Source organism: Macaca mulatta, chromosome 2 (assembly GCF_049350105.2).
Source record: "Macaca mulatta isolate MMU2019108-1 chromosome 2, T2T-MMU8v2.0, whole genome shotgun sequence".
In the NCBI taxonomy this organism is placed as follows: Eukaryota; Metazoa; Chordata; class Mammalia; order Primates; family Cercopithecidae; genus Macaca; species Macaca mulatta.
Genome location: NC_133407.1, coordinates 85,194,717 through 85,221,378, shown reverse-complemented (window position 1 = coordinate 85,221,378; position 26,662 = coordinate 85,194,717). Strand labels below are relative to the sequence as shown.

Below are 26,662 nucleotides of genomic sequence, written 5' to 3'. Positions count from 1 at the left end.
GCACAAGCAATGTTTCTTATTCTCTCCTTTCCATCTATAGCACGAACCATAGTTAATCAAATACTTTCTTGAAGATAATTACTGTTACATGGAAAGGGACTTAAGAAAGCATTTGTTTTCAGCATTATGTACTGCAGGCCTTATCAAAATCAGGCCAAAAAAGTACCATTACAGAGCCAAAGGAGATCATCTCATTTCACAGAATCCCTTCTTGTGATTGTATGTTATTGGATATGCCTGATGCTGTCAAAGTGGGGTGGAGGAAGGCTGAGCAGTATTAAGAATACAACTTCTTTTGTTGTTGTTCAAAGAAGAACTATAGCAATTCTTCCTTTCCAAGGTTTTTATAATTTGTTTTAGAATCAGCCAAGATAAAACAAGAGAAGGGCTAGAAACCTCCCTTACAAGAAGTTGGAATCAATATATTTTCTTGAAATATTTTGTCAGTGTGGTAATTAAAAGAGTTTCACTCAGAACTTTATGGAATTGACTATTTCCTCATTTAAAAAAATGGTCAGCGTGCTAATAAAGATAAATACATTCTATTTTCCTTTCAGTATTTTAATTCCCTCAACCCCATCATGGTACTCAAGAACAAGCCTAGCTGATGTCCTTACAGAAATCCTGGTTCTAATGCTCTACAACAAAATCACCTGTGCAAATATGTGTGCACACTGTGTGTGTGTGTGTGTGTGTCAGAATGAGAAAGAGAATGTATTGAGCACTGACATGTATATCTAAAAAGTTTTAGTCTTAATTCCTCATTATTTTTGGTAGCGTCATTAACATTACAAAAACAGCAAACTGGTATAGGTTTCAAACATGCAACCTTGCTAATAGTATTCTGCAGAGGGACAATGCCAGGATCAGAGAGAATACTTCTTGCTCCAAATACAATTTTACATTTTGAAATATGATTTACTTTCTGGATTGCAGCCAGGCAATTACCATTCACAAATATTTCAAGTGGGAGAAATAAGGTGGTTGCTGCTAGTCCCATAATTTGGAATTGCTGTTAACAGGTTTTACATATCATCTACTTTTCTGCCATTCTCTTTCAGAAAATACAATTAAATCTTAATATTTCCGCATTTTAAGTCTTACTGTCAGCTTCGTCACTGCTTAAAAACAAAAGCGTGTAAGTGGCTCCCTCTGGTGCTGCCACTAGTACTAATTTTTCTATTCACAACCACAGATGTAACCCAGATAAGTAGGAAAAAGTAGGTAGAAGCCCTCATAACTGGAAATGTCTCTTGGGATACAATCCCACATGGAATAATATTAGATAAGAGATGAGGGGTTTTTGGAGGGCGGGGTAGGAATCGATGCTTAATATCTTCCTTGGCCTTTTTTCCTCACTTCATACACACCAAAGGTAATTGCAAAAGCCATAAGAAAAGTCATGTTTACTAAACTCCAGCCAAAATCCCCATTCTTGTTGCTGCATACTAATGACCTAAGAAAGTACTTAAGTACTACTTCTAATGGACCTCAACAGGGCCATCAGTCACCAGCCCAGTACTCCACTTGACCTGCGGCCTACATAGCCATGATTAGAGCAAAAGTGGGATCATAAAAAGTCTCTTCCAAGTGGCAACCGAGGGCTCCAGAACAGCACCTCTGAATGGCAGTGGTGGAGGAAGCTGGCAAAACTTCCTTCTGTGGCTGTGATCCATAGTTCTCTCTGATGACCACTCTTTCAATGTAAGTCCTACTCACAGACAGACAATGTTTGAAACTTAGACTCCGTAAGTGAATGATCTGACTTCTAGGTCAGCCACCACAGTGTACAGTCCCAGTGATTAGTTTATAGCAATCTGCAGGCTCTCCCGTGTTGATCTTGTCCTCTTTTCTGCCAAAGAGGCAGCACATCTTCCCTGCTATATTTCTCTAAAGCACAGCATAGCCTCCACCACCAGCCAGAATGTTAATGCATTATCACTCTGTACACTGAGAAAACAAGTGACCATATGTAGCCTATGCCAGCGGAGCTGTAACTGTGAAGAACAATGGCTCTGAGTCAACAACAGAATTAAACTACTCCCTCTTGTGAAGCTCTTCTGAATATTTTAAGTGTTGCCTTGAAAGTGTGGGATTATGTGCAAGCATAAACATTAGCTTAATGCAATTTTTTGGTACAGAATATGCCAGAGTTTAAAAATCAGAATTGAAATGCAGAAAATAACTTTGGGATAAATTTAATTTTTTTATGTGTGATTAAAACATGATTGAAGTGGCATACTTTATGTATAATTAAAGTTGCTTTGTAATTAAGAGATTTAAACATGTATGGAAAATGATACAGCCTAGTTTGGAGATTTTACAAAGGCACCTATTAAATACTCACTCCCTAGCAAGCCTATGACTCAAATGTTTTCACATTCTAATGCTGATAGAGTTCTTGAATTTTCTAAAGCTGCCAATTTCACCATTTCTAAATGCTTTATCCCTCCTTCCATGTGCTAGTGAAATAAAAGCAGCCCGATCTCCCCTGCATTAGCAAAAACATGGATGTAGAACACTATATCTTAATGTCAAAAACTCCAGGTGAAAAAAGGATTGTCACAACTGAGATAGCGTTTGACTCATCTTTGCCTTCTCCATTGTGCCTAGCACCATGTCCCACCCAGTACTTAGGAAATATGTGATAAACGGCTATTAGTAGGTGAGCAGAGTGTGTCTGTGTTTATGTATAGAGGGTTCTCATGATAATGCAAACACTTCTGAACATTTTTTATGTGCCAGGCAAAAGTGCTGTTATTTTGTTTATTCCCATAACAGCCCTATACTCCTTTAGAGTTTTAGAATAACCTGGTGAAGGAATGACATTCAAAATAGACTAGCAGGACTACTCTCAGTGTATTTTTTACAGACAGAAAAACTAAATCAAAGAGAGGGGAAGTCCACACAGAATCATGAATTTCAGTACTAACTTAGCAGCAGCTAAGTTACCTATTAAGTTACCTATTAAGCTAAAGAATGATGCAGAACGAGTTTTTTTGTTTGTTTTCTCTCTTATCTTGCTCATTTGTTCAGCCTCTTTCTCAGACTCAAATTCCTCAATCTCCCACCCTCTCCAGAGATTGCCTCTTGGCCTCCCTACAGGTCCCTAAAACATCCTTCTAGTAAGCACCTGGCATTAACCTAGGCTTGTTCTCACTGGCAATGATCTTGGTTTAAACTGATCTTCCTGGCCTTCCCCAGCAATACTTGTCTTTTTTATGTTTCATTCCTTTTAGCCAAGTATCACATGGGGGAGGGAAATATTCAGACAAACTTATTCATATTAGAGTGTTGGTTGCTGATACTTGCATTTAGAAAGCTTTTGCAACATTTCAAAAGCACAATGGAAAATTTTGAATTTGGGTTCTGGATTTAGGTACAGAAAGGATGCCATGTAAGAGACATTGTTGACTGGATACAGGGATCAGGAGACAGGAAATCAGGAGTTGGAAATGGGGGAAAGAAATAATATTCATGAAGACAAGTAAAAAAATATATGGACTGATAGATGAATGCTAGATTTATTTTCCTGGTGGCCAGTGACATGTTTTCTAGTGTTTTTCCACATTCTCGTGTACAGTATATATGGAATATGAACAATTTTTTTCCAAGAAAAGTGATTGTTTCTTCTCAGGCTTTCTCATGTCAATCATTCGACTTTAATTTTCAATTTAATCAGATAGAGAGACGTAGATACACATTTACATATTGATATACATGTATACATATGGCAGTTTTGCAAACCTGAGTGTAGCAGGATAAATAAAAGATATTGCAATGTTAAAGATGGCTCTTTATACTCTTTCTAATGCTCTAACAAATTATTCCATTTCCAGTGATTGTACCTTCGTTCCCTCCTACAGTAGCACCACCCCATGCTCTTTGTTTTTCCCAGATTTCTATGGTAGAGTGTCCCACGAGAGGCTGTTCTGTGAAATCTCAGGCTTCCTAGGAGTTCTAGAGAAGGCTGGTGAGGAAATGGCATTCAAAATGGAATATCAGGACTATTCCCAGCGTATTTTGACTGGCAGAGTTGTAATGCACCTATTCTTTTTATTTATTTATTTATTTATTTATTTATTTATTTATTTATTTATTTTGAGACGGAGTCCAGCTCCATCGGCAGTGGCATGATCTCGGCTCACTGCAAGCTCCGCCTCCCGGGGTCACGCCATTCTCCTGCTTCAGCCTCCGAAGTAGCTGGGATTACAGGCGCCCGCCACCACGCCCGGCTAATTTTTTGTATTTTTAGTAGAGACGGGGTTTCACCGTGTTAACCAGGATGGTCTCGATCTCCTGACGTCGTGATCTGCCCGCCTCGGCCTCCCAAAGTGCTGGGATTACAGGCGTGAGCCACTGCGCCCGGCCAATGCACCTATTCTTGAGAAGTTATAGAGGCCGTGTTTATGGAATTCTATAGAAAACATGCTTATGCTCTTCTGAATGATTCCCTCCCTAATCTCCAGGTGCGGGTTATTCTAGCCACTGACTCCCAGAATGAGCTGCTGTTTTTATGAAGAGTGACTTCAAGGAGAGTCAGGAGGGATGTATTGATTTTACGTAGAATTTAGTAGAAACAGAAGAATACATCTCTCTTGAAATTGTCCCTTAGACCTTAAAAATGTTAAAAATTTTTAAGTGACGGTGAGTATGTCCAATGAGCATTAAAAGACAGATTAGCACCCACTAGATTCTCTCTCCCTTAAGCAAATAGGAATTTTTGTCTTGCAATCAGCAAATCTGGAGGGACTGCTTGGAATACCATGTTGGAAAGGAGCAAGGAAAAGAACACATATTGTGTAAGACAGAACATTTCTAGTATTTCTTATGGAAAGAGTGCTCGGGCTAGAGAACCATATGTAGGCAGGCTCGTGATAAGAAGAATCGTCTCATTTGATGACAAGCAATCAAATAATCTCAGCTTGATTTTGTATCAACCAGTGACACGAATAGACAATCTCAGAAAGTCATACTTTCCATTTTAAATAATTTATTTTTAGTGGAAGCAAACTCTTTCTGATCTGAGTAATATGAACCAATTTTTCTGAGGACTATTTATTCAAAATAAACGTATAATTATTATTTCTAATCTGCAGAGGTCCTAAACCAAAATACTAAATGCAAAATAAGATGTATGGTTTCAATAAGCATTTTTCTTTGCTTTCTACAATGGTATTTCTTAATGTGTTTGTATGTGTGTGTTTACTTTTGAAAGAATCTAGAATGGCCAACTGCCTCTGCTGCCTTAGTCTTGATTTTTATTGCTTTTATGCAAGCAATGCTTGCTCCCTCTTCTCTATTTATTCAAATCCTAATCTCCTTTAAATAACACCTCCTCCACTAAATTTTGCTAAAAATATGACTCCCCTTTTTTATCAGTTCTGGCGATTATTACCTATACTTCTAAAATTCTAGTAATTATGTAATCATGGTAACTTATATACAGAATATATAGTGCTGATGTATGTATTACTGCTCTTTAAATAAAACTAATGCATGAAGGCATTATGTGAAGATCAGGTGCTTGCTCTACCATTGCGTAAACAAGCAAATCATTTTTTTCCTCTGGACTTCAGTTGTGTCACATGTAAACTAAGGAAGTGGGCCTATGTTATCTAAAACCCACCATGGCCCCTTCATTTTTTCAGCTGGAAAGACCATTGAAAATGTATTAAAGTTTTTAGAAATAAATTATGCCTTTGTACAATATTTTTACAACCCGCCTTAGGTCAAAAAATGTGATTTTGCCCATTTAGTCATAAAGATGTGATTACTATATGAATATAATATCTGAACCCCATTTAATGGTCTGAGACTCTAAGCCATTAAATAGTACTCTGCATCTTAAAAACTAGTATCTTGAATATTTTTCTTATGGACAAAGTGACACAACTAGAGGATTAAAATAATTTAATTAATAATTTTATAGAAAACTACTTCAGTAATACTGTATGATATGTTTTTGATATCTTAATTGTATTATGAAAAAACTTCAAGAATATCTAGCCAAAATAAAAAAGAAGGATTTTCTACATGCTCCATAAATCAAATCACTTTTTAAGCAAAGCAGGTAGGTGAAAAGCAACACAGTGTTTTCTCTGTGGCGACTACAGTTACAACGAGAGAGAGTGGCACACCTCTGGAGAGCTTGTTATTCATCAGAAAGTAAGTGCCCAGCTTTCTGACCACTTAAGAGCAGTGGCAATTTTCAAATACAATACAGGGAAGAAACACTGTTGTCTGTGGAATTGCACAGTAAGAACTGTCAAGATGTATCCACAAATAGTAGCATCTGACTAGTCCAACCATAGGCTTCTTCTCTTCCTTTGATATATATATATATGAAATATGGTTCAGTAATGATAAAATTAAAAAGGGAAACTTCATTTTTACCTGTCAATTTTCTCTTGCTTCTTGCTGATAACTCTTTTTAAGAACATTTATATATAGTGATAGTTAATTCCTTGCATAAGTTTTCTTTGTTCTTGGTGGAAATGCATTTTCTTCTTGCCTCCTCCCACTTTTACATCCGCTATTTGGCTGTGATTTATTTAGTAATCTTTCTCATCCAGTATATTTGAGAAGAGTTCCTAAGTCCTACTTTTGTTCCGTTGAATCCTCTGCATTGCTTAACAGTTATTTTAAAGAACAAGTAAGATATGTATGGACAAGTCTCCCAAAACATGTAAGATATTAAAGTTATACATGATACAAAAAAATCTCAAAGTTATATATGTTACATATTTTAAGCTTACCAGATTAGGGTACATCCCTCCACTATTATGTATTTATATCATACTAACTTAACATGTGCAATATATTATTATGGACTTTATTTCTGATTATCTTTATCCAAAACAGATTTTAGAGCCAGGAAACATGTTTAATTAGTCCAACCATACACTTGAAACATGAAAACAAAAGCCTAGAGTGACGGGATCAGGAGAAATGACACAGAGGGTTACTAGAAGCGTCTGCTCCCAGAAATCGGTCTCTTTCATTCCTGGTCTAGTTATCTTCATTTGTTTTCATCCTACTATTATTTCTTTTCTTAAGACTAGCTGTATTTTGTATATTACATAATTGGAGGGCAAATAGAGAAAAAAAGAGAGAGGATTCGATTTTAATCATAGTTTCTAACAATTATGCAATAATTTATCTAACTACTTGGAGATTATTAGGTTGGTTAATTAGTTATCGTTATTGCATTAGGTTGTTTAAAAAATGAGGATACATGTATATTTAAAGTTGCCATATTTCATTCACTCTGACACCTTTAACATATCTGAAATCAGGGTGCATTTTATAATTCCTTATGGCCAAGCAGTAGTGGAGGCATAGTAGCCATAGACTAAATATGTGAAAATTGTTTGTATTCTTCTTAGCATGACCAGACAACCACCACTCCTGACAGTTCCGGACAATTTAAGGAAGGCATATGAGTTCTGGTTGTTGTCTGAAAACATTCCATTGTCACATTCTAGTAAAATCAACAACATACCAGGATCAAATCATTCAGAAGGTATCAGCTGCTTGGAATTAAATTCTGAAGACAATCGCGAAGGCTTTAAAAAATAGTGCATCACCAACACATACATACTATTTTCTGTGGAAAAACATGGCTATGAATGAGTCAAAAAATGATTCAGAAGAGGTTATGAATAGGATAATTTTTTTTAATTCTTAAACCAATGCATCTTGCTAATATTATATGTTTTATTCATGTAAAAGATTGATATATGTTAAAAATCTGTATCTATTTGTCTAAAAATTCTCCTTATAGAAATATAAAGTAAAAATTCTAAGTAGTAGGAAAGCATTGTGGAATTAATAAATTGGGGTGTTCTTTCCACAGTGTGAATAAAATGCAGTGTTCTAGAATCAGTGCTCCTTGGTTTTCATAAAATATGGTATATTAAATATAATTAAACATTTAACTCCCTAGCAGAGGTTTCAGGAACTTGCAGTAGCTTAGGCTCATTGCTATGAAGCATAATGAATTCACACTGGATTTGTGAAATAAACCTTCTAAGCATCTACCTCTTATCTGATAAGAGGGTTCAGGTAGATGCTTAAAAACATACTTCCATGATGGTCATCACCTGACATAGGAGTGCCCAACACAATATAGATCTACTTAAACTCTATTTCACTATATTTCCACCTTCAAATCTATCTTCCATTAAAGCAAAAAGGAAAAGCATCTGTTCCTGACCCTAAACACAGATGGAGTTACTAATTACCATTTTAAGCTTGATTCAAAATCAATTCCCCTGGAGGCGAGGAGCCCAGTTCAGAGGTGGTTGCTGTGGTGTAAACAGTTCTAGGCATGGAGCCTGAAAATAGAGCATTGCCAATGGAATGATGAGATGCTCAGAAGGCACATTCTAACATACTGAAGGTAAGCCAAGAAGATCGCCAACATCCATCACAAAAGTTGCTTTGAAACAGAGATATCAAACTCATTCCTTTCCTAGTTTATGTTTCTTTTACATTGCGGCTTTGAGTCCTTTGTACTGTAGAAAGAGTTATTGCAATGAGGTTATTAGAATTCTAAAACTGGAGAGAAAAAAAGTTGAGACACAACTGATACCTGTTCATAGAGCAAAATAAATATAATGAATTCAATTCATTTATACTTTATCTCACCTACACTGCCTTAGTTTCCCACCTGTCTGCAAACTACAATATGTATCTCCATAAAAATAACTCAAGCACAACTGCTCTTTTCCCTGAAATCCTATTGCACCATATTGTACCTATTGCTCCTCTCATGCCACAAATTCAGCAGTTTACCGAACGTAGTATCGTCTAATTTCCAAACATATATTCATTCAGGGGGAAAACAGACATGTATTGAGTGATGTGTGATGGCACTCATTTGTTTGTGCATGTATTCATTACATTCTTTCTCCTTCCAAAAAATAATTTCAAGCAGCTACGATTTAAAAAAACTCCGAAATAATCAAATATTGAAACAAAGTTAAAGTTTAAAAATGAATCCAAATAATAAAGCCAAGTAAAAGAAGATGATTAAGGACATCTTTTTCAATTGAGCACAAAATTGGCTCTGAGCTTCCATGAAGTCAGGCAAAAGAATGAAAATAAAGCTTTCCTTGTTTACAAAAATGAGTCATAATGTTCAATGAGAGAGATGCTCACTGGTATGTGAGCTGAAAATTAGATCCCTCCCTTGAGCCCCTCAAGTAAATAAACCGTTATCAGAAACAAAGAAGTAATTTTTATTTGTGCAAAGCATATATGAAGTCCTTCTTTATGAGAGTAACTGGCCAAAGGGTTCAGTCATTTCTCTTATTATCTCTGCATTATGATGGTGAAATCATATGACAAACATAGATAAGGATACGTGGTCTGTTTGGTAAGGTGGACATCCTCTGATTTAACTATGGTTTACATTATATGATCATATAGATAGGTATATGTTGACAAAGCAAGGTTTATAATTTAAACATGTAATATAGTATAATTTAGTATTTGCAATTTTATGCGGGACACATTCCTACATTTTCCAATTATTCAGTTTCTATTAAAAAAAAAAAACTCTGTAACATCACGAAAGCATGCATTCTACATCAGAATCATGCAGCCAGACATATACACCATTTATTCCATGGATTCAAAGACCATGTAATTATTTTTTCATGCATTTAATTTTCACATAGGCATTCCATATTTTAAGAGATTTGAGAAGGATAGGCATTTTGTTTGTGGAACTCCCCATTAGGAGCCCTAGATTGTTATTGCCCCCTTCCTCCCACTTAACAGAGCTCTGATTTTTTGTGTGATGCAGTCAAGTCCACAGGGAAAACAGACCTCTCCCCCAGCCCTCAAGGGACCGACCATGATGATCAAAAACAATCGCACAACGCATTGTCTCATTGCCAGTTATAAATTAAGAGTGAAATGTGACATAGTTTTAGTCATTCAGGCATAAAGGGAAGTTTGCTGATATCTTCTGGGAAAAAGTTTCCTTATAGATAAAGTGATATATCCGTGAGAAGAAGGCTGCTTTTTCATTTTTGCTTTGAGTGGGGCTATGAGAAGAGGTGATATTTGGCTCTGTGATAACCATATTGTTTATCTTGTTTCCAACATAAAGACTCAAGAGATTTACAGTGAAGTTGTACCAGAGCCATGACATCCTTGAACTCCTAAGTTAGCCAACCCTGGATCAGCACACCTCCAGAATCCTGGTTCTGTGAGATAATGAATGTCTTTTTTGTTAAAGCCTTGAATTGGATATTCCGTCACTTGCAGGCAAAAGCTTCCTAACAGACACCATCTTTTATATTTCTATATTCTATACAAAGTTAAACAAAAATTTGCATTCAACGAACTTACAGAAAATATAAACAAGGGTAGGAAGAAAAAATATTACAATCAATCAGATAAGATCATTGGTCATCCATAGCAATGTTAATATACCTTTGTAAGGTAGAATTATTTCCTATGATAGAATCCAAGAGTATTTATTGGTAGGTAGATGGTAGGCAGCTAAGCAACCCTACCTAAAGTTTCTATAGTCCATGCTAACACATCTGTACGCATTTTACCTACTGCCTTCACTAGCATGTGTTATCTTTCTAAATACAAGCATTAGAAAGAAGTATTAAAACAATAGAGCTGCATTTTTATTTCCTTTGACATCTCTCACATGATTACTAAATAATTGGTACGTATAAATAGCAAACTCTATTGCTTTATTCAATAGACTGGAGGAGAAGGGAAGCTGTCTGCAGAGAAAAATGTTATGAAGCGCTATATGTTTCCATTCTGCCCATTTATTTTCCAAGTAAAATATCATCAAAAGGAAAAATGTCACAGTTTTATCCTAGTTACTTTATTAACATTTAGCATGTGGAAAAATTATATTGACCCTCTTTGATGGATGTTTATTTTGTGTTTACTCTTTCTCCTGAAGTATTTAGATGAATTTTATGTATTCATTCACTTGCCATGGCAAACACTAAGTTTTCAAACCCAAATCCATTTCCCCTTCTTTTCTTAAAGATTCTGATTTTGTTGAAGGTAGTAAAATGCCATCCTAAAAATCTATCTTCCAACCTCTCAGTTACCTAGAAGAAGCCAGCTGACACAGTCTGGCAGTGATATGAGAATGGAAGGCTATGGGGAGAATGTTCACACCATAAAAAAAGACACAATGCTCAGAGAAGGCTTGTTTGGCCTCTTCCCCTCCTCTTCCTTCTTCTTATTTGTTTTTTAAATCTCATCATGTGTCCTCTATTACTTATTAAACAAAAATCAAAAAGATCCTCGCCACCACCATAATGCAAGGGGGAACAAAAAAGAAAACAGGGGTAGGGAAGAGTAGGAAACAGAGAATTTCCTTCCTTCTGATCTCATAGCAATACTTCTCAACCTGGGACAATCTGACCTCTCAGAGACATTTGGCAATGAATGGAAATACTTGGGTATAACTCATGATGAGGTGGGAGTGGGGTGTGCTACCAGCATCTGGTGGATAGAGGCCAAGGATGATGCTCCACATCCCTATAATGTACAGTACACACCCCCATAACAAAGACAAATAATTATCAAGCCCACAATGACAACAGTGTCAAAGCTGAAAAATTCTGAGAGAGAATACTGTTATCTTTTTCTCCCCCATTTTGGGCCCCCAAAGCAAGCACGAGTTTGGAGGCACATTAGTGACCTTGTGCCCATGAGAAGAAAGTTTCCAAGATAATAGAAGAAGCATGATAAAATGCTTAAACAACTATCCTCTCCTGACTTTTTATTATGTGAGATAAAGCTTTATTTGCTTAATCCACTGTTAGCCAAGTTTTCTGTTACTTCATAGCCAAATATATTTATAAATAATACACTTACTATTCATTTATGGTAGACTTTATGTTCAGACATGAAGCTAAGCTATCATTTCTGAATGACATGATAAATCAGGCATGTCTTTTGACCTCTGGCAATTCACCGTGCAGTGAGAAAGCCAACCATCAGAAGTGTGAAAGGTGGGCTACTCCCAGTATAAATACTGTGTTGTGGGAGCTCAGAGTAAGGGTACGGGAAGGAAGCAGCGTGATGAAGGAAAGACCACACAAGGAACTAAAATGTTTTTCTGTCCTATCATTGGTGTATATTTGGTGAGGTGGGGTAGGTAGGCAGGGAATGGATCAATGAAGAAAGATTAACATAAGCAAACCACAAAATCCTAAAATGGTATGTAGTGTTGGGGAAAATAGTAAGTAAGAGTCTTGTGAATGGACTAAAGAGTAAATTCAGAAGGGGAGCCAAGAGGACAGTGTTTTAATCTACATAAGGAGGTTTAAGAATGAATTGTGAAAAGTATTGAGTGTCATTAGGGTTGTGGACTTTGGCATGTAATAATCCATAAAGGGCCACTGGCCAATGTTAATAAGACCATACCTATATTTCAGAAATAATAATATTAAGTCTAGAAGACTGGACTTTGGTGATTCAATTTACAAATAATTAAAACATAACTGAAAAATCATATTTTCCTATTGACAATCCAATAAGATGGAAACCGACTGCAAACTTCACTTCAAAAAATAAGCCTTTAAAATGTGGAAAAGGTATATGTTACACAGTTGCAGTTTCTAATATTACTGTTAATTTTAACTGTGTTTTGCTTACACAAACTACAAATTAGTACTTGTTAGGTAATTTGTGAAATAACTCATTTGTGTAAAAATAATAAAGAATTATTGAGATAAACCATTACTATGTTAAAAACTATTTGTTTCAACCCGTGAAAACCCAGAGAGATATGTGTCCCTCATAGCTATATCTGTATTAGTATTGTCTCACAAAAAGTTGTCAATAACATTAAAATTTATGTGAAAAATTTTATAAAACACTCTTATCTTAGATTTATAACTGTATTTTCTAGTTCTAGCTACTTAATCATCCTATAAAGAAAACCCTAAACAGCCAGTTTAATGTAATTTGAAGGGATATGTAGATCCTGCCACTGGATAACCATGTGAAAATAGTAAAAGCGGAATAAAATATAACAATTTCAGAGTTGGAAGAGACTTCAGAGAGTGATCCAAGAAAGTCATCCAGGGATGCATAGGGTCATCAGGCTTTCCCTCTGCAAATGAAACCAACAGAGTTCTCAGCCTACCTTCTGTAAGTGTATATTTCACCTTCAACTTCAAAGCCATTCAAACCTTTACATTTGAAAGTATGTTATTACTAAATGTAAGTGGAAAATTTCACAAAGTAAAACTACACTGAGGGAATAAAGAAAAGATTGACAGCAAGTACTTTGGGGGTGGAAGAAGGGAGACAATGGGAAGGAGGGGAACTAAAGAAGCTTTTCTTACTCCACACTACTGGAACTCTAGTAGAATCTACTGAAAGATTGACTCCCTCAATTTCTGCTTATGTTAAGAGGATTGGGAAGACTAACTGCAGAATAGCAGGCTTACAGAAAACAGTTACTTCTTTTAATCAAACCATGTAATCAGAAGGCCTGAGTAATGATTAACTTCCACTTTCTCTGTGAATCACTCAATCACTCTGCAATGCAAGTAGACTTAGATTCATTCTCTGCCAAAGGCACAGTAAATTTAATGTTTTTGCATTTAACATTTAACATTTTAAATACATGAATGGCCCTTGCTTCTGAGCTCATTTCAAAAACCTCGTGTTCTGCTAGGTTACAATGGCTGATGGAAATGCTGAGACATTTTATAGGTTTTACACTCAAACATAGGTACACATACCCTTTCTCAGTGACATTTTAATATCTATGATCCTATTAATAATTGAGCACAATTAATTGTGAGAAATGCATTAAGACCCTGTAATTTTCATGTACAGCATGACAACTCAATTGATTTAAGCAAAAATAGTCTACCGGAGTTTAAGTATAAAAAGAGGGAAAATGAGTATATTAACTACCTGTAAAAATGCAGAGTAACAGATACTGGGTTAACTATACGAATTCACGTTTCCCAAATCCTACATGTATCACTATGGCCCTGGAAATGCAAAAAGAAACAGTACCTTTGTGGAGGCCAACTGTTCATGATTTAGAATTATCACAAATGAATCAAATATTGAACATGCAATATCCCTCATCTCTATAACACACTAACAACCTCCTCTGGAAGAAATTATTCCCAATGCAAAATCTTAACCTAAATAATTTTAAATTCAGGTGGTTTTTCATTTCTACTCACAAGATATTGTGTTGAGGCGGGCAGGCGTCGATGGAGAACGGTTTAAATGTTTGGAATACCTTCTCTTCCCAGGAGAGCTTATTGCCCAATAATGCATAATATATTAGTTGCTCAACGCGGGGGATCTAGGGAGTGACATCTTGACCGGAACCACACAGATCTGAAAACCACCTCGCAGGAAACGTTGTGGGGAAGAAGAGCAACTTTCTTATCCCTGTCAAACTAACAGGCGGAACCAACCCCAGAACTAGCCGGAGGGCCTGGGGAGAGCAGAAGGCTGAAAGCAGCACCTCTGCGCTCCGCCGAGGGTTCAGGCAAGGGTTTTCTTCTGGAGGCGGCATTGTTCCTCCATCTGCTCAGCCTCCGTATTTCGCCAGGAAACCCTCCCCGCTTTCTCGTAATCTGTTCCTTATTTCTTTTGTACCTCTCAGCCGATTTCCATGCTCTTGGTCTCTGTGGTCCCAGGGCACAGCTCTAGGGTGAAGAGCTGCAGTGACTGGGGCGCCGCTCTAAGGCTTTGGAGGCCACTGCACTCCGCCCGGGCTCTGGCAGCGTGCGCGCCGCACACTCGCTCGCTCCCTTCTCTCCGGTCTCTCCGGCTCGGACGGGCTCTCCCGGCCTCTCATCACCCACTCCGGCTCGCCTTTCCTGCCGTGTCTCCCCACGCCAGCTCCGCACGCTCGGCGCTGGCCGCCCGGGCGCGCTCTCCGCGCCGCCGCCTGATCCTCTGCTCACAGCCGCGGCGCCCCCCCGCCCACCCACAGGCCGGGACTCGAGATTGAAGGGTCAACCAGCCGCGGGGAGGCGGGGAGGAGCGGCGAGAAGAGCTGAGGCAAGTGGGGAGTCGCGGGTGGGAGGACTGAGGGGTAAACGGGAGAGTGAGCCCAAGAAAAAAGAAGATGCATCTGCTCCGAAGACGCCAATGAAGAAAGGACAGAGGGGGCAGGAGTGGAGTGGGGGAGAAAACGCCCACCAGGAGGGTGGGCAAAACGGGCAATTTACAAACTGCCAGGGCTAGAGATGCCGCGCGGAGGAGGAAGGAGGTTAGAGGGACATAAGAAGAAATGAGGGGAAGTTCCCACATCTCCCCAAAAGGTCAGGTCTGAAAACCATGTCCCTTGAACGGGAGTTAAACAAGCGACTGGCCATGGTGTAAAATGTGGATTTAAAAGGAAATTTAGTGGCATGCACTTATTTAGACACGGCTTCGTCTCGCTCAACTCTGGCAAATTACCCTCCAAGTAAAATGTATTGGTTTTATGCAGAAACGGAAGCCGAATCTCCTCCGCTGTGGACTCCTGAGATACTGGTTTGTTTGCTGGTTATCTTTCTTTTTAAATGAAAAAAAAAAAAAAAAAAAAAAAAAAAAAAAAAAAAAAAAAAAAAAAAAGCGTTTGGAAGCTTCCATGAACTCCAACGCTGGAAAAAAAAAAAAAAAAAAAAAAAAAAAAAAAAAAAAAAACCACCCAGTTTATTAAAGTTCATTATTTTTTATTGCTTTTATTTTCATCAGAGGATAGGGTGAGGGACTGGAACCTGCAGATGTTTAAAACACTTATTTAGGTAGCATTATTTTTTATAAAGGACAAAATTCATTTCCTATAACCACCAGAAAGGCGATTGGAAAACTCAGTTACTCGCCTGTGAAAGAGAGACGCATTTAAACTCTAATAGACGATTACACTTCCAGCACCCCCCACCCCCACCCCAATGGGATTGGAAAAGGGTTGAGTTTACAGAAGAGAGAGAGAGCAGGGAAGGGTGGGTGGAAGGTGGGGAAGGCGAAGGAGAGGCAGGGAGTAGGAAGTTCTCGGCAGTCCCCGGGATTAAGGTTAACGCCGGAGCTCGGCGGACGCAGGAAGCTCCCTTACCTTTCTCTCTAAGCCCCGTTTGCACCTGATCTGCAACCATAAATACTTCGTGGTGTTTAGTGTGCAGCCAAACGATGGCCGAATGTTAAACAATTCTTCACGCTCCCTCCCCCTTTTAAAAAACAAGCTCAAAAGAATGTTAATCGTGTTCTTGTTATCCATCGGCTCCAAAACATTCCGCTTCGTAGGGAGGAGAGACGAAAACCAGGCGCTTGGGCACGCGTATATGTATTTATATATTATGCGGTCGGTATATAAACATATATACGTTTTCTGCATGTAAATCCAAAAAGAAAAGCACCACAGATGCTTCTGTAAGCGGGAGGGGACAGCGAAGAGCAAAACTTGGCAAGCCAAATGTATCCAGAGATTTCGTACCAGGAGCCACCTGCTTCAACATGCAGAATTTCCGAGAAGATTTAGAGGGAGAAGGAAAAAAATTAAAAATAAAATACCCAAAACACACACTTGAAACTGGAAGACACCTATGAAGCTTGGAAATGGAGAGGATGAGAAGATCTCCCGGGGCTACAGATCCTCAGCTAAGTGAGCAATCGCCTCCGAAAATCATAGGCGGGGAGGTGGCTGCAGATGCGTCCCCTGCTCCGGTCCCCGCCGCCGCCGCCGCCGCCACTGCTACCTGTAGACACGCACACACACGTACACGCGCGCACACACACTGCCACCTTCTCTCTCTCCCTCTCCCTTCACTCCGTGGCGTTGTCGGGTGCAGGAGTCTGAATCAAGCCATACCATCCTCCAGACCCAATCCTGCCCCCTCAGAGCCAGGACTCCCTCCCCTGCCTCCCCCTCCCCGCCCGGTTTATTGCACAGCGTCCCCTCCCCTGCGCGCCCCTCCTGCCGGTTGGAGGCGCGATCTTGGTGGGGGGTGGGCTTCGGGGGCGCGGGTCCTGCGGTGGCAGACTTGGTGCTGGTAATGGTCCCTCCCTTTACAAGTTCCGCCCTCCTCCCTCACTCCTCCCGCTGTAGCGAGCGTCCTCCGCCCGCAGCTCCCGCAGCGCCCGCGGCGGCAGGAGGGGTGAAGGGCCCAGGGAGTCACGTGTGGCGTTCGCCAAACCACTCAGAGCGGCGTATGAGTGAACCGGCACGGCCGTCCAGACGCGAGGCCTCGGACGCTCTGAGTTTCACTGTTCTCGGCGTCGTTGTGCTTGGGTTCCAGGCGTTTTCGTCTTGGTGACGGAGAGAGCGGAGTTGGAGGCAACAGCCTTCCACTGTGCCTCTTCTTCACCCCGCCCACCCCCCCACCCCCTCACCCCCTCACCCCCTCACCCCCCCACCCCCTCACCCCCTCACCCCCTCACCCCCCCCTCACCCCCCCCACCCCCTCACCCCCCAGCTTTTTGGTAAATCTCTTGCCACCAAACTCCCCTCTGTTTCCTCTGCTTCCTCCAGCTAGAGGCAGAGTAATCTCTGAATTGAAGCGTTCGTTGGCTGTAGCCTGTTCCGTGCGAGTAGTGTAAACGCAACGCCACTGCCTTTGGCCTCTCCCTCCTGGCTGTGCCCACAGCTTCTGCCGCTGGATAGGTGATTTTTAAAAAATTACAGCTAATCATTGTTGGCTTTTGTGACGGGTGTGACTCACTATAGCACATTGTTTACACCTACCCGCCTCCCACTAGCCTCTCTGTGTGAATTTTTAAATGCAAGTGAGTTGAAGATAGGCCGGTGCCTACAGAACCACTAAGTTAACTGATTGCCACCTGTAATAATCATAACCCAAAAGGAAAACCTAGCAGTAGAAAATCGCTGTAAGTGACACGTGAACTAGAGATATGTTTTTTTCTCACCATTTAAGAGCTTGCTTCATATTTCTCAATCTTACGTATGCTTTAATCTGTACAATTCAAGTAAAAGAAAGGAAGTTTAACATTTAGACTGCAGTGGCCCTTGAGTATCACTCATTTATTAATTAATACCGGTAAGTAAGAAACCAAGGTTCTACCATTTCCGCTCTGATTTTTAAAAAACAGTCTTAAATAAGACATGTTCCTTTGGCTTGGAGGAAATTCAGTACCACATTGTCTTGATATCGTTTTAGAATCCAGTCTATCTTGTCATTTTTTTTTCTTTTTTTTAAGTTTAAATTTTAGGCTATATGTTGACAAATCCAGCAGATTTCTGTAATGCTCCCAAGAAAGTGAGGTTTCGTTCTACTGAAACATGCATCTGATTCTTGGTAACAGGTGTACCATGCCCAACTTGCACAAGTTTGTCTCATTTGACAACCTGAACCCTTTGAAATTTGTCTGGAATTTCCTAAGAAAGTTGAGAAGTAAGTATCTATTTCAATATTTGTGAAAGTAGCTAAATGGGTCCTGTTAATTTTCATGAGATTACATAATTAACCTAACTTGATATAGGATATGATTTTGACAAGTGAAGAATAAAAAAGGATGATTCTATAAAGTTCTCCATTATAATTTACATAACATGATATTTTATATACTCTCTTGTATCCCAAGGCTGTAGGCACCACCTCCTAACTGTATTTGCTGAGGTTAATATCAGAATCCTAAAGGTAGTAACTAAGCATTTTTCACTTCCAATATTTGGTATTTTTAGTAGGAGATTAATTTTAAATGGTTCTATTGTGGGTTCTTTTTCATTATTTTCATGGCTACACTTTATCAGCTGGCCATTATTACCTCATTCCTATGAGTTAGTTTTACAAAAAGCCTAAGCATTTTAACAAAATGAATTGTCACACAAACAGCATTTATCACAATCTGTACATACAGTCGAATGAGCCAAACCTCCTTGCTCATTTTTTTTCCCCACTATCCCAATCAAACCCTATTAAGGAAGTAAACCCATCCCCTACCATTTGATCTCAAAAGCAATTACATAGCAAGAAGTTTTGTTTTTTACTTTATTTTTCTTTTGTTGGTATGTAGTTAAGGGCTGGGACTCTGGAATCAGATTGCCTGAGTTTGAATCCTGGATTGACACTTAATTTGTAATTGCCTGGTCCATGTTACTTAATCTTCCTAAACTTCGAATTTCACCTCTGCAAGATGGAGATAATAATGGTCCCTACCTTGTAGAATTGTTGTAAGGATTATCCAAAATAATGCATGTGAAGCACTTGGCACACAAATTATGTAATTCGTAGATGTTTCTATTTTTAGTATCTTCATGGTATGTTTTCTCTTCTGATTCAAACACCAACACACATGCGTGTATGTGTATGGATATTTGAGATTAGTGTTAAAAACTGATAATGACATTTGCTGGCAATATATGGTATCTATAACCAGGAAGTCATTAGTGATTTTAGAGTGATTCCTAGGTCCTTCCTGCCTTTTTTTTTTCTTTTCTTTTCTTTTTTTCTTTCTTTTTTTTTTTTTTTAGGCGGAGTTTCGCTCTTGTTGCCCAGGCTGGAGTGCAATGGCACAATCTCGGCTCACCGCAACCTCCACCACCCGGGTTCAGGAGATTCTCCCGCCTCAGCCTCCCAATTAGCTGGGATTACAGGCATGTACCACCATGCCCGGCTAATTTTGTATTTTTAGTAGAGACGGAGTTTCTCCATGTTGGTCGAGCTGGTCTCGAACTCTCAACCTCAGGTGATCTTCCTGCCTCCACCTCTCAAAGTGCTGGGATTAGAGGTGTGAGCCACAGTGCCCAGCCTTGCCTTTTGTTTTTCTTATGGTATATTTGTCTTCTATTAATTAACCTTAATATTAGACTAAACATTAAATGTGAATGATGACATAAAAAAGAAGACATTAAACATGTGAATAAGTGATGAAGGCATCAGTAAAATATAGAAGACTTGATCCAACTTACATTGAAAATCATGTGGCCTTCTAGGTTGTGACATTAATGGTGCTTGTGTGTACTGCCTTTCACCATGTCAAGAATTGTTTGAAATGAATACTGGAACCCTGGAAAGTCAAACACAAATAAAAACCCTATGAAGCTTGCCTACACATGTCTGCTCCTTTGTAAATTTAGAAGGAGACTTCAATATAGCAAATAGGCAGAGTGTTAGCATTTTCTGAAAATGTTTGCTCAAAAAGAATCTTAGTATGAAAATACATCTATTGAGTGAGAATAGGGGAAAACCACTAGAGAAGTAGAGAAATCAACTTTATAAGCATGTATCTATTACCTAATCATTGTGATGTTAAAATTTGTTTTTCCCAGGAATGAAAATGAAAATATTGAAAAAGAAAGCTAGGCTTGAGTGTAAATAGCATATTGTACCTCGGACACCTCAATAGAGTAGTGTGTAGACTCAGTATGCTTTCAGTCCAGAGATCATCAAGTGGAAAGATGTTTTTCTTTAGTAATTACTTATATAAGGAAAATTAAATAGCATATTCTCTTAAAGAAAAAGCAGGAATATTACTCATTCTTTGGAAAATCCCAAAGACCCACAGCAGGAGATTAGCATGTTGTTTTTCTTTCTCAAGGCATTTAGGAAGAAAAAAATATTAATAAAATGTGATGCTTAGATGAAATTATTTTGCAAGTTTCTTTATAAATTATATGTATTTTACTTAAAATTGGTTAAATATAAATAATATACTGAGAAAGAGTTTATAGGGCAATGACGGCTCATATTTCTGTTCTAAAAGAAAAAACAGAGCCAAATAGTCTTTGAGTTGTAGCATTGCCAAGTGGACCCCCTGCACAGCTTCCTGGTAATGTTTTATTATAACCTGGACAAAATATATAGATATTATTAATACTAACAAGATGGAACCTGACTTTTAGGGTCACTAACATTATATCCAGTTAACCAGAATCCACATGGTCTCCAGCTCTAGTCTATTCACACACCAACCCTCTACCACATATGGTTTATACAGCTTGGCTAAATCCATCCTGTTTTTATCTAGCCCTAAACAAGACAAACTCCATTTCTGAAACCCTTTAATAAACCTGTACTTTCTATCATGTGAAATACAAACTTCTTATCCTAAGAACCAAAGCTCAACAGGCTTTCAATCCCACATCTCTCTATTTTGGACTATCCAAATCACCATCTCTACCTATTGGAAAACTACCAAAAATGTTATCTTAAAGATCCCCTGAGCTGAAATTATTTTCATTTTCCCTTCTTCTGTCACTAATTTGCACCTCCCATAACGCAATAGCACAGCCTATCTTGTGTCATCATTATTTCTGGATCGTTTGTTTCCCTTGTTTACAAGGTATCAAATAATATCTCACTCAGGAGCTTGTACATATCTATTCCTTCTTCCCAGACCTCTCTTCCTCCTGATATCTATAGGCTCCATCCCTCATTCTTATAGGTCTCTGCTCAAGTGTTACCTTCAAAGAAATATTGCCGGGCATGGTGGCATACTCCTGTAGTCAGCTACTTAGAAAACTGAGATGGGAGGATGGTTTGAGCCTATGAGTTCAGGACTAGCCTTGAGAACATAGCAAGACCCCATTTCTAAATAAATAATTTTTTAAAATCTCCCGACTCTGTTATCTAAAATAGCATTCTCCTCCCCATTCACTCTTTGCCTTCTTAAATTCTTGAATTTGCTTGAACATACTTATTATAATCTGATTATATTTATTTGTTTGCTTGCCAGCTTTTTTCACCCACCAGAAGATAAGTACCATGAGATCAGGGACTTAATTTAATTTGTTTTGTTTACTGCTGTATGCCATATACCTAACAGTATGCCTGACTCATTTTGGTGCTCTAAAAGTAGTTCAATTAATGTGTGAAGCCAAATTGAGTCAATAATAAATTTCCAGGGCATAATTATAGACTATCTCTAACTTTAGCTACAAATTGAGCATAAAGACATAGGAATTTTTTCAGATGTCCTTGGAAAACAATTTTTTTAAATGTATGTCTTACATAAAATACATTAAAGTTATACTTATGGTACATGGACCCCACTTTTTTGAGATAATTTTCAGAAAGAGTGTATATTAGCCTCAAATGTTTTCATAAACCAATTGTGCCATATTTTCAAAGATACTTTGCTCATTTAAGAGCCAATGGTACTTTATTATATGACAGTTTGCACATTTGCTCATTTCCCAGAGTTTTAGTTCTTTCAACTGTGTATCTAGGGGTGTGTGTGTGTGTGTGTGTGTGTGTGTGTGTATTAGGTTCTAAAGTACGTTTTTGGTAATTATTTAAGAACTTGAAATGTATAGAAGCATTTAAGCCTAAAATCACACTTACAATGCACTATGTATATAGCTCTTAAGAAAGTTAAGATTGTGTTTTGTGTGTATGTATGCTAGTAAAGTTTATTTACACTACATTCTCTCATGTCAATCACATTTAAGTCCTGGAAGTTTGTATTTCTGTGTTTACATACAGAGTTAAGTACATTCCTGAGAAAATGTAATTCAGTAAATGAGTTTTCACTCATCAATCCTTTGAGTGCCTAACTGTACCTTTTACTGCATTATTGAAGAATCAAAGGAACTATGAAACATGGTCTCTTCCCACTTGAAGTGTACAATATCTCTGAGGTAGCATCCTACCTAGATCTTATGATACCCTCATTCTTAATACAAAAGGACTTCCTAGGGAAGGATATTCCAAGGAGAAGACTAACATATTTAAAGACATGAGCTCACTAGAGAACAAAATGTGTTCTTAAAGGCAAGCAGCTCAATTTAGCTACAGCATGGAGAGGTATGTAGGTGAGGGGAAATAAATGAGCTTGTATGTAACCAGGGTCAGATAATGAGGGGACTTGTGTATCAGACAATTAAGTTTGGACCTGACCCTTCAAACAGAGTCAGTGGGGGAGTTTTAAGCAAGGAAATTGTGTGATCATATTTGCTTTCTAGAAAAGTCTGTCTGTAGCAGCATGGGGAGTGGAATACGGAAGGAGAGGCAAAACCAAAGGCAGGGAAGCTAGTTATGAAATTATTGCAATAGTACACAAAAGAGATGAAAGGGTGTCTGAACTATGTAGCAACAACAACAAAAAAAAATCAAATAGTACATTACTATTTTTCTTAAAATACTCAATGATCTTCCATTTCATTGTAAAAAATACAGACATCTTTCAACATCACCCATCCTCTTTATAATGAAAGTGATAGAAACTCAACTCAGGCCCAATTAAGTAAAAAAAAAAAAAAAAAAAAAAAAAAGCAAACTCCCAAACTCAGTTACCTAACTGAGAAGTTGAGGGTGCATTTAGCTCTCACCCTGATTGTATTCAGACCCTTAACTGAAGTCCTTAAGTTTTTCTCCTTTCCTTTTCTTTATTCCTTGGCTTGCTTTTATTTTCAGGAAGCCTCTCTTCACCTTTGGGGCAGGATGCCTGTCAGCAATTCCAGACCTACTCTTCAGGGCAGCATCCCCAGGGAAAATTACCTTGTTACACAGAAAAGAAATCCTATAGAGGACTTAAAATGATTTTGCTTGGGTCACACATTCCTTTCTGTGACTGAAGATGGGGTTAATTTTATTGACCAAGTGCAGGACACATGATGTACCCTTGTATGAGGTAAGGGAGCCCAACAAGATTTACACATACAGTAAAGGCCGATGTAGGAAAAGCCTAGGGTGTTTACCAAAAGAAGAAAGGTGAAACAATTTGCTGGTCAAACTTTAACTTCAGCCATAATCATACTTCACCACATGCTACTCCCAGGTTTTCTCCTTTTAGCCTCTTTCCAGTTCCTTCAGTCTTGCAAAAGTGGATTCTTGAGTCTGCAAAACGACAAATCGTGGCTTCCCACCTCTGAATCTCTGTTCAATTTGTTTATGTTACTTTAATTCCTTCTCTATCCCTGCCTGTTAAGATAGAAATTCTAGAAATTAATGCCTTGTATATATTCTGTGCTTCATTGAAGAGACTTGTCCAAGCAATTGATTAGATATTCAGAAGACATAAAAATACACAAAGCAGAGATACTATCCTCAAATAACTTTTAATTAGAAGGTTAAACAAAACACATATACAAATAACCAAAGTAGGACACAAACAACACAAGTGAATTAAAGAGGGCAATGGAAACTTAGTGAAGGAAAGGAGCAAGGACTGACTGAAATTCAGTGCATATTTGTTTTGAAGGAATAAAATGAACAAATGAAGGAAGTGATGTAAATGAGTAAACTGATAAAACATAGAAATTTAAATCATCCAGAAAGATAATAAGATTAGGCTTTTCACCATAAAAGGTAAAGTCATCAAGAAAAAAATGATTTTTTGTGCTTTTGTTTTATTTTTATTATTATACTTTAAGTTTTCGGATACATGTGCAGAACATGCAAGTTTGTTACATAGGTATACACATGCCAAAGTGGTTTGCTGCATCCATCAACCCGTCATCTACATTAGATATTTCTCCTAATGCTATTCCTCCTCTAGTGCCCCCACCCCCTGAGAGGCCCCAGTGTGTGACATTCCCCTCCCTGTGTCCATGTGTTCTCATTATTCAACTCCTACTTATGAGTGAGAACATGTGGTGTTTTGTTTTCTGTTCCTGTGTTACTTTGCTGAGAATGATGGTTTCCAGCTTCATCCATTTCCCTGAAAAGGACATGAATTCATCCTTTTTATGGCTGTGTAGTATTCCACTGTGTATATGTGCCACATTTTCTTTATCCAATCTATCATTGATGGGCATTTGAGTTGGTTCCAAGTCTTTGCTACTGTGAACAGTGCTACAGTAAACATACATCTGTATGTGTCTTTATAGTAGAATGCTTTATAATCCTTTGAGTATATACCCAGTAATGGGATTACTGGGTCAAATGGTATTTCTGGTTCTAGATCCTTGAGGAATCACCACACTGTCTTCCACAATAGTTGAACTAATTTACACTCCCAACAGTGTAAAAGTGTTCCTATTTCTCCACATCCTCTTCAGCATCTGTTGTTTCCTGACTTTTTAATGATTGCCATTCTAACTGGCATGAGATGATATCTCGTTGCGGTTTTGATTTGCATTTCTCTAATGACCAGTGATGATTAGCTTTTTATCATATGTTTGTTGGCTGCATAAATGACTTCTTTTGAGAAGTGTCTGTTCATATCCTTTGCCCACTTTTTAATTTTTTTTTCTCTTGTAAATTTGTATAAGTTCTTTGTAGATTCTGGATATTAGCCCTTTATCAGATGGATAGGTTGCAAAACTTTTCTCCCATTCTGTAGGTTGCCTGTTCACTCTGATGATAGTTTCTTTTGCTGTGCAAAAGCTCTTTAGTTAAATAAAATCCCATTTGTCAATTTTGGCTTTTGTTGCCATTGCTTTTGGTATTTTAGTCATGAAGTCTTTGCCCGTGCCTATGTCCTGAATGGTATTGCCTAGGTTTTCTTCTAGGGTTTTTATGGTTTTAGGTCTTACATTTAAGTCTTTAATCCATCTTGAGTGAGTTTTTGTATAAGGCTAAGGAAGGGATCCAGTTTCAGTTTTCTGCATATGGCTAGCCAGTTTTCCCAACACCATTTATTAATAGGGAATCCTTTCCCCATTGCTTATTTTTGTCAGGTTTATCAAAGATCAGATGGTTGTAGATGTGTGGTGTTATTTCTGAGGTCTCTGTTCTGTTCCATTGGTCTGCATATCTGTTTTGGTACCAGTGCCATGCTGTTTTTGTTACTGTAATCTTGTAGTACAGTTTGAAGTCAGGTAGCGTGATGCCTCCAGCTTTGTTCTTTTTACTTCCGATTGTCTTGGCTATATGGGCTCTTTTATGGTTCCATATGACATTTAAAGTAGTTTTTTTCTAATTCTGTGAAAAAGTCAATAGTAGTAGTTGGATGGGGATAGCATTGAATCTATAAATTACTTTGGGCAGTATGGCCATTTTCACAATATTGATTCTTCCTACCCATGAGCATGGAATATTTTCCCATTTGTTTGTGTCCTCTTTTATTTCGTTGAGCAGTGGTTTGTAGTTCTCCTTGAAGAGGTCCTTCACATCCCTTGTAAGTTGGATTCCTAGGTATTTTATTCTCTTTGAAGCAATTGTGAATGGGAGTTCACTCATGATTTGGCTCTCTGTTTGTCTGTTATTGGTGTATAGGAATGCTTGTGATTTTTGCACACTGATTTTGTATCCTGAGACTTTGCTGAAGATGCTTATCAGCTTAAGGAGATTTTAAGCTGAGATGATGGGGTTTTCGAAGTGTACCATCATGTCATCTGCAAACAGAAACAATATGTCTTTCTTTCTTCCTATTAGAATACCCTTTATTTCTTTCTCTTACCTGATTGTCCTGGCCAGAACTTCCAATACTATGTTGCATAGGAGTGGTGAGAGAGGGCATCCTTGTCTTGTGCCAGTTTTCAAAGGGAAAGCTTCCAGTTTTTGCCCATTCAGTATGATACTGGCTGTGGGTTTGTCATAAATAGTTCTTATTATTTTGAGATACATGCCATCAATGGCTAGTTTATTGAGACTTTTTAGCATGAAGGGGTGTTGAATTTCATCAAAGGCCTTTTCTGCATCTATGGAGTTAATCATGTGGTTTTTGTCATCGGTTCTGTTTATGTGATGGATGATGTTTATGGATTTGCATATGTTGAACCAGCCTTGCATCCCAGGGATGAAGCTGACTTGATTGTGGTGGATAAGCTTTTCGATGTGCTGCTGGATTCAGT

At 38.3% G+C, this 26,662-nt stretch overlaps 1 protein-coding gene across 2 annotated transcripts in view; it reads right to left on the bottom strand.

The window, feature by feature from the left end:
- Window positions 1–16,666, bottom strand: part of NLGN1 (neuroligin 1) — a 909,290-nt gene extending 892,624 nt beyond the window's left edge. The window contains exon 1 of one of the 2 annotated variants that reach the window (XM_015131524.3): window positions 16,085–16,666. The gene's annotated coding sequence lies outside the window, so the exon portion shown is untranslated. Of the gene's footprint in view, window positions 1–14,637; window positions 14,958–16,084 lie in introns of those variants that run through there. The other variant, XM_015131526.3, reaches the window with a different exon arrangement.
- Between the last annotated feature and the right edge of the window lie 9,996 nt (window positions 16,667–26,662).